This window comes from Pinus tabuliformis, chromosome 6 (genome assembly GCF_031772625.1).
Source record: "Pinus tabuliformis cultivar Carrire ecotype Pingquan chromosome 6, CPIR1, whole genome shotgun sequence".
Taxonomy (NCBI): Eukaryota; Viridiplantae; Streptophyta; class Pinopsida; order Pinales; family Pinaceae; genus Pinus; species Pinus tabuliformis.
Genome location: NC_142292.1, coordinates 1,350,791,131 through 1,350,800,400, shown reverse-complemented (window position 1 = coordinate 1,350,800,400; position 9,270 = coordinate 1,350,791,131). Strand labels below are relative to the sequence as shown.

The 9,270-nt window shown below is 35.3% G+C and overlaps 1 long non-coding RNA gene across 1 annotated transcript; it reads right to left on the bottom strand.

Moving 5' to 3' along the window:
• Positions 1-698: 698 nt before the first annotated feature.
• Positions 699-1,967, bottom strand: LOC149263636 (uncharacterized). The gene is made up of 2 exons (XR_016249700.1): positions 1,053-1,967; positions 699-920 (listed from the first exon to the last, which is right to left on the bottom strand). It is a non-coding gene; the product is annotated as an uncharacterized LOC149263636 (long non-coding RNA).
• Between the last annotated feature and the right edge of the window lie 7,303 nt (positions 1,968-9,270).

Sequence of the window (9,270 nt, the reverse complement as noted above, 5' to 3'; positions counted from 1 at the left end):
TGGTGTTATAAACATCCGTTTCCCTAATTTGAAAATCACGTCCCTCATCTGTCGTGTTTGGGAGGCGCTCAGACTTTGTTCTTGCTTGCTTGTAGCACCCACGACATTTTCTTCATGTGAGAAAATACATAATAGGATGTCATCTCCATCCGCATCGGACAATGAAAAAGAGACCACATGGGGACAAACACAGGCAATGTAGTTCAGGTTTACTCACTGGTCAACCACAAAGAAATATATACCTCTCCATTTTTGTTTAAATATGTTCTCGATGGTCCAGGTTTACTCACTGGTCAACCACAAAGAAATATATACCTCTCTATTTTTGTGTAAATATGTTCTCGATGGTCCACCGAGACTAGTTCACTATGAAGAGCCTAGAAACTTCGATTGTCAAAGGTGCCAAAGGTCTTGCATTAACCAGACATGAGTGGAAGGCAAAGGAAAATGCCAACTATTAAAGTCTCCACAATTGCTATGCACAATTCAATTTTAACACGATAAAATAGTACAACAGAAGCATGTTTGTCAACAAGCAGTGTGCCAACATATCAGAAATAATTACCAATGAGAAGAAAAGCAAAATTGAAATAGTCATTTGACAGTGCGAAAGAAAGAAAATTTGAATTAGTTAAAAAAAGGTGTTAATGAGAATGTGGCATTTACTTTGAATTCTAAGAAGGGATTGCGATTAAAAATCTATATATGTACAAAATCAGAAAAGTCAAATCTAACTTCACAACTTATTCTTCTTGTTATTGCTTCATTATTTATAGACCGTATAACGTTAAACAGCAGCAGATATAGATCCAACAAAATTCCTTGGCGCTACACTCTGCAAATCAGCAGGACCATCCTTTTGATCCTCCTCCTCCTCTTCGGACTTCCATAAGAAATGAGCATAAGATGCAAGAACATAGCTGCAGGAAGACAATTGGACCACTTCAATCTAATTTGTGAGGTTCAAATCCACCATGATCTAACACAATGCACAGAACTAACGAGAAAGTGGCTTGAACACAGAACTAGTGGAAGGGAACCTGGAATCCTACCAGTCATCAGAGGAAGCCAGGTTCAGTGCTTGATCGAAGTACGCTTCGGCCCTAGCTGCATCCTTATGTGTTTCCCATATGAAATTTGCATAGAGTGACACAATTTCTGCATCTCTGGGGCTTGCCAATACGGCCATTTTATAGTATTCCTCAGCTTTCTCTATATTATGTTGCACCTAACATATATACAGTAAAAAATAATCAAACCTGTAAATAAATCAAATCTGATATTTCAACCCATGTTTCTCAAAACCTACTGGAAAAATGATAACTTAATGCTAACAATGTCATGACTAATACAAATAAATGTTCCATGCATATAATTGTAACTGGAATAAATAAAACATCATCTCAACCATAAGTCAAAATTGGTAACCTCATGCAGAAACTTGGCATAGTTGCTGAGAAGAAGTGGGTTGCCAGGATTTGCTTCCATTAAAGTTTGATAATACATATCTCTGCTGTTCTTGGAATTCTGATCATCGTCTGCTTCACAATCTCCTCCTCTTCTTTGAATGCTAGAGCCTGTACTCATATACTTGCTGCCAGACACATGGGCAACCGCGAAACCCCTGGAAGTGCAGAACAATGGCACTCCATTTGGGCCATCTATAAGGTGTGGATGGGGATTGGAATTGGCATATCTTGAAATGTGATATACAAATCTCTCCAAATTCCAAATGGGTGTGTCCAGTTCTGTTCGGATGCTTCCCTTGATAGACTCTGAATGGGAAAAAACAGAACCCATGAACAACGAGTTAGCATAACTTCTGAGCAGCAGCATTTTGGGCGCAGTTGGGAATGACGACCTTAGATTATTCTATGGAGAATTGATGCGAGGAAATTAATTTGATGGACAAATAAATTGGTGATGTGCTCAATATAAATGCAATGCTGGTTAGACATCACCTTCCTTGAAAGTTGGGTTTCCCCATAAGCTTTTTACAGGGTCATTGCCGGGATGTTATAATGACATTGGGAAGAAATGATGGATTCCAACGCAGCCTTTCACACTGAATTCCTTCATGTGATGTGCCATCTGTGACCAAAGTCTATGGCTTCTCCTTTATGTCACACCGATGGGATTGCAAAAATCAAGATCTACAAACTCGCTTCCCATTTCACACAGCGTCGTACTGGCACGCTTATTTAGCTCCTGTAGGTCGTTTGACTCGATTCCTTAGACCGAAATTTGTAAATTGATCAGCCATTTGTGTCTGGAAGAACCAATTCTATATTTGATTTTAGCTGACCATTTGAACGATACAAACAAAAAAAATTATTACTTGATATCTAAATTAATTTATATTTTAAAAAACATAAAACTATAAAGACTGCCTTAAAGTCAAAGTCTTCCACTACTTGTTTTGCTTCCATCATTCATGTCCTATTCAACTTTTCGCTGCGTATCCGAACTTCCCGGTGGATATTCTTATAGGATCATTGACTATAGTGACTCCTTAGGAGAATGGGTACATATGAAACTTCTTAAGTCCATAAAGTTCTTCCGTTCTTAGAATAATTGGGTATACAAGAGTCTTTTCAAAGAATGGGTAATTTCCTAGGACGTTTGATTATAGCAACTTTATGGAATACTAACTTCTTGGAATGAGGTTTGATTATAACGTAATTAAATTAAATTTATATATTAATGTTTATAAAAGTTTGAGTTGGTTTATAGGATTGTCAAAATATATTGGAAAGGTGAAACTATATATATTTTAATTAAAAATTTTCAAAAAAGAGAAGAAGCAAGTAATTCCGAAGGATTAACTTAATAATTATGGCTAACACTCGAGGAGTTAGAGAGAGATTATCTTAACAAAGATGGCTAACACTAAAGGAGTTAGAGAGAGATTCGTTCTCTAAGAAACGTTGCTCAAAACACTTTTAACTTTTAAGTTGATATGTAAGTCAACATAGATATCATATAGGAATTATTTGCTACCATAGACTTTAAAATATTTTGAAATTTCTTATTACATTGTCTTTGACTTAGATTCTAGATTTAATGTTACTAGCTTAATGCATGAAATACTAAATAAACTAAAATCGAAAAGAAAGAAACAAGCAAATAACACACTAGCCACACGATGAACATGAGATATGCCTTGGACACTTGCTATGGAGTTGCGATGAGAATTGCAGCTAGTATGGCTTATACAATTGCCTTATTCATCTATTATGCTTCAATATCCTATACACAAATGTTTTGCTTCACTATGGAACAACAATCAATACAAGAAATATGGAATTGCTTCCTTTCCCAGAGGCCTAGTATTTAACATAACTCGAGAGTCGTTAAAGGATAAGATTAGGGTTTTTCACATGCCTTGACCCACAATTAATGTTAGGATTTTACCCTCTAGATTTTTTTTGAGAGCCCACGCTTGATTATCTCCACATGTGTGAGTAATGGATGTTGACATGACATTTACTTGGTGCCATGATACTCAACAGGATAGGTCAACTTGTGGGAGGAATAACATCCACATACAAAATCTAATGTGGTGATCTTTGTTCCATCAAAATGCTCTCAAAGTGTAGAACAATGTCCAAAGATTGTGAGCTAAGGTCACAAAGTTTTGGGACCAAAACATTAATTTAAGAGCTCAAACATTTTCTAGAAGGTTTTGTAAATCACCAAAGCGGGACTACCCATAAAATAAGCTCTACAAAAAAATAGCTCTAATTTTTCCACCTAAAAAGTACCAAAATAGATGAAAATTTTAATATTGATATGTTTTTGAACATATCGCTTATCTAGTATTTTGGTTCCAAAAATATTTTACTTGAGGTGACAAAAGATTAATGTATCTTCTCTAGGGAGTACTAGTTAGCCTTGCCTCAAAGCTGTCCTTCCAACTTAACCTACCAAAATTCATACTACCACTATTTGGTTGTCCTATGCTTCTTTTTTAACTATAGTTTCTGTTAACCGTACCTATATTACATTGTCTAAATATGCAATTTCAATCATTGTTGTGTTTTGTTTTATTTATCTCCGATCTATAGGTGATTTCATTCCTTTGTTTTTAATCACCATGTTAGCTTGTTTAACTTGCTTCCACTAACTCATGTATTTGCCGTATTCATTATGGGTGTCAAAGAGATTGTAGCAGGAGAAGAAGGAAAGTTGTATATCCATGCTACACCATTTGATATGAAAGTTGGAAGGGTTCCTCCGACAATAAAAACTCCAACAAGAGTAAGGCATTCAGAAGACATTTCGAAACGGAAACAACTAAAGTGGATTATTGGGTAGTGTTTTAGTGAGATAGAAGAAAAGAACTCCAATGCCAAGGTTGGGTAAAGGTAATTAAGAAATTAATAGTGCATAGTTAAAATGGAAAGGAAGTTGTGTAGTTTAAAAATATGCATGGTTTTGTGTAAAGTGCTTATGAGCCTTATTTTATTTGAGTTGGGTATAAACCATTAGGTTCGGAAAATTGAAGCATATATTTGAAATATATAAATTTATGACTTGAAAAGTATGAAAAATGAATTTCTAGGCATACATGTTAAGAAAAACCAAAAATAATGGAAAAACAAACCCAATAGTTGAGATGAGTAGAGTTGTAAATTAGAGAGGGGAACACTACACATTGCATGTGTATAGTTTCCTTGAAGATCACAAGCACACACTAGGAGAACCAACACAAGAAATGTATGTGAAGAAGATACCCTAGATGAGGTAAAATAATTAATGACTAGGTTATATACCTTGGAACAAATGAAAGGAATCATTTGAGAGTAAAACCTGAAGGAGTTTGCTAAAGAAATGACCCCTAGGGATGGAAATAATTTGAAGACTTCAAAGGGGAAAGGAAGACACCTTAATGAGGATGAGGTTAGAAAAGCATTGGAAACAATACTTGTAGAATGGATATAATGACCATAGCCCAAGGGAAATACATGGAAAATTTGAAGAAGGAAACTTTGTAGATTACATTACATAGAGAAATGGGATGGAAACCAATGAGGTCCTCTACCTTGTCCTTTTTGGGAACTCAAGTGAAGAAGTTAGCATTAATAGTTTTCAAGATATTTTTCTATCTCCTTGATTCCTCCATTTTTTACAAATATCATATATGATTGTTGACTATCAAGCTTGAATTTTTTTAGTGTTGATGTCCTCTAGTCCATGAGACTTATTCTAGGGAATATATTTTACTACCACTTCAAATTTTTCAACGGAGATATCTCTGAGTAGAGGCTCATTCTACTCTTTGGTAACCAAAGGACAAATGTTATGAACAATTTTTTGTATAGCCTTTGAGAGGCCATACTTGGGGTCAAACAATAGCTCTTTATAATATTGGATTATCATATTAGCCATGTCCTCGTGATCCTAAACCCTGATATTGGCTTGGTTTTTTAAGGAAGAAATACAATTGCGGTGTTGATTTTGAAGCATCTAATTATGAAATAAAGAAGTATTTCACTCTCATTCCTTCAACCATCTAATTCTAGATTTGTGTTCCCAAAGTATTTCTTTGTTTTTCCTTATTTCTTCAACCATAGTGACAATATGTGCTTCATCCTTTATGAGGTCCTATGATCTTTCTTCATTAATGGATTTCCATTGAATACACTCCATTTAGGCTTCCAAGTTTTGTTAGTGATGTTCCACAATTTTTCCCTATTCCAAGTTTTGAGATGACATTTAATGTGCTTCATCTTCCTTTGTAGGAAAAACATGCATGATTATTCCAAGTTGGCTAGTTTGTCACACCAATCCTTGATGATGGATTCAATGTTGGGATGTTGGAGCCAAATATGCTCTAAGCAAAAAGAAATATTTCTAGGGTGGGACTTGATTACAATTTAAAATTTGATTGGCCAATGATTCGATCCATGCCTATGAAGGATTAAATCCTCCATGAAAATGTCCCTAGACATGATATTTTTAGAGATGAGATACCCATCAATATTTGAAGCTATTTTATAGTATCCACCTCTATGGTTATTCAAAGTAAAAGTCCCATTGATGGTGTTGAGGTTAACCAAATGTTAAGAAGTTATGACATATTGGAAGAGATTGGATTTTGCTTCTAGCTTTCTAATGCCACCCTTTTCTTCTTCGTACAATTTTATCAAAATAAAATCACACCAGGTTCCAAGATGTTGGGAAGATGAGAAAACTAATCTTATTTATGGAGTTAAGAGAATTTGTCTTGCCTCTAGGAAGTTAAATACTATAGATGTTTGAAAGAACACACATTTTTAACAATCCTATGAGTTGAAATTGTATAGTGAGAAATATGAAAGAAGGAAACATGTTAAGAATGGATACCTCTTGAGAGTTCGATATGATAGAAAAACCTCTAAATTGATCTTAAGCATTAAGAGCCATTTTTGGCATCCTTGACACAATTTTTATGTTAACTTGCATACAAATTCGTAGGAAATTTTAGTTTCCTAAATCATAAAAAAGTTTAGATGTTTCATTAGCCAATTGCCTTTGGCAAGCCTTTGCATGCCCTTGCAATTGATGCCCCTAATATTACAAGATATTATATTCATGTGGGAGATGATTTGTTTGAGGGATAAACCTTTGAGATCAACTTTATTCTACCTAAGTTGATAAGAATGTCACCCAATTCATTTAAACTTTGATTATTTCTCTTATAGTATTTTTTCTTCTCGTCCTTGTGTTTCTTTGTAGTCTCCTTCATAGCTTGGACATGAACCCATAAAGGATTGGTACTGGTTTGTCCTATTAACTCCCTTTGGAATTATTTCCTTCATTTCATAATGTCTTTGCTGAGTATTTTGGGAGTGAGAATGGGTATTTATATTTCTATGCCTTAACAATGCCTAGGAGGTAAAGTTCATCCAAATCCATTACGTGAGTGCCCTCATTATTGTGTGAAAACTTAAAATATTTCTATAAAGGTTCACGAGGATTTGGATTCAGGGATTTTCAAGAGGTAATAGGATTAACCTCAAAAGTTTCAATGGGGTTCCTGTCATCAGGAATGTCTATCTCGGGGGGGGAGGGGATTGAAGGATGGATCGAGGATTCAAGATTTGCAAGTGGTTTAAATTCATTGTTTGTAACAAAGGTTTTTCCAAAGTTTGTTCTTTTGAATGAAGTCTTGGGTCCATGGTAATTATTAATTGGTTTAGAAATCCATCCTGATCTAAAAATTAGCCTTGATTTAGAATGGTCTCGAGAACCAAAATGGGGAAATTTCTAAATATATGCATGTATTCATGAATTTTATGGCAATGGAATTGATCTATAAACTACCATGGATATTCCACTCGATAGTTTGTCACAATAGATCTAATAATATTATATTAAAAATACGAGATTCTACACTATCACAATTTTATTAAATTTTAATATATGTAGATTTGAATGTAATTAGTGCATGCATGTGAATGGAAATTATGCAGAAAAGTAAGGAATGAAAAAATAAGCACACATACAGTCAAGAAACACAAGATATTCTCTCTAGGAAACCCTTTCTGGAGAAAACCCAACTCGAAGGTGAGGTCGCTTCACTCTCTTTCTCTATCTGGAAATATGGATGCAGGTACAAAGAAGTAATGCATGTGTCTCGTCAAATGCTAAAGTGCACAGATCCTCTCTGTGTGCTCTACCTCTTATCTTTCATGGCTATATTTTCTCAGCTATGGAGCAAAATTCTCTCGAAATAATGGAATGCATCTTCCTCCCAGTGGCTTAGTTATAACACAACCCGATAACCTATTAGTGGTTAATTTCGACTACATAAAATCTTAATTAGAGTTACAATATACACTCTTATAGATTATTTTACATAATAATCACATGGATAGCCCCTTTTCCATGAATAATGGAGGTTTACACGACATCCTCCCTAACTATATGTGTGAAAACAAGAAGGGCGGATTTTGAGTGGCATAACGTTTTCATACGTACTCCAATTGACGAGGTTCTTACACTGTTGGAAATATCGTTGTGTGTAGAATAGCATGAAATGGTGTGGCACTAAATCGGAAAAGTTTTACCCCAAAAAAATTCACTTTCTGCCTCAAAACATTCCTAGAAGGTTTCAAACCTTATTTTGTCAAACTGGGTCCCACAAGTAAAAATAATCATGTGAGTTGATTCCTCCACTTTTTTCACTCCAAATGTATCGATATGGATGAAAAATAATATAATGATCCAATATGGATCACACCTACACATTTTGGGAGGCTTTTGGTCCCCAAAAGCTTCCACTGAATGAGGTGAGGACATTTTTCCTCCACCTTCTCTCTTGTGTACCATTTAGATTTTCTTGAAAGATCTCCCTTCAATCCAATATGACAAAGGTCATACTTCCCTTGTCTTGTAGTTTTGGACCTCTCTTGCAAAACTATATCTTTTGTCAACTCTTTCGGAGAATCGAGTGCTAAATCCTCCATAGAAGGTAGGACATGTTCCTCTTCCTAATCTAGCATGGAAGGCTCACAGAGTTTCAGATTCTCTACATTCAAAATTGAGTAAAGGTGTATATATGGTGGTAAATTGAGTCAACTATAACCATAATCTGCCTCCCTCCTTGAATGACTTCTTTGTTCAGTGTTGATCATGCCTGGCCTTATACTTCTCTTGTGACTTATGCAGTGTTCCTTGTACCTTTAAATAGATATGCCTCACCTTCTCTATATATGTTTCTGTTATGAAACCAGCTCAAGAGAAGATAGAAAAGATAGATCAACGCCTTAGAATTCAGCCTCTTCGAGGGGGCAACCTCCTTTACATTACATAAATGAACAATTCTTGGATGATACAAATGACAAAACCTCCTTTCTATATATAGGAGTCTAAGGAGTCACAATATAATCCAGCCGACCTAACAATAATAATATAAAGCCACAAAAATAACAATAGAGGGATTCTATGGGGCACAGAAATAATAATATGGGGGTAATAGGGGCACAACAATATAAATAAGGGGTATAACTACAATAGTAATGGGGTAATCACTAGTATTATAGGGACCCAACATGCCCCTCTCCTTCAAAAAAGTGTTGTCCTCAACGCTTGAGTAGTTCTGGATACTTCTGCATAAAATTTTCATCCTCCCATGTGGAATCTTCAGCGGATAAGTTCTTCCACTTGATAAGATACTCTGAAATTGATCGATTTCGTAGCTGTCGAGTTCTTGTTTCTGTGACTGCTTACAGTTCCAATATAATTTTTCCTTCCTCGTCAAGTTCTGGCAATATTGTTTGAACT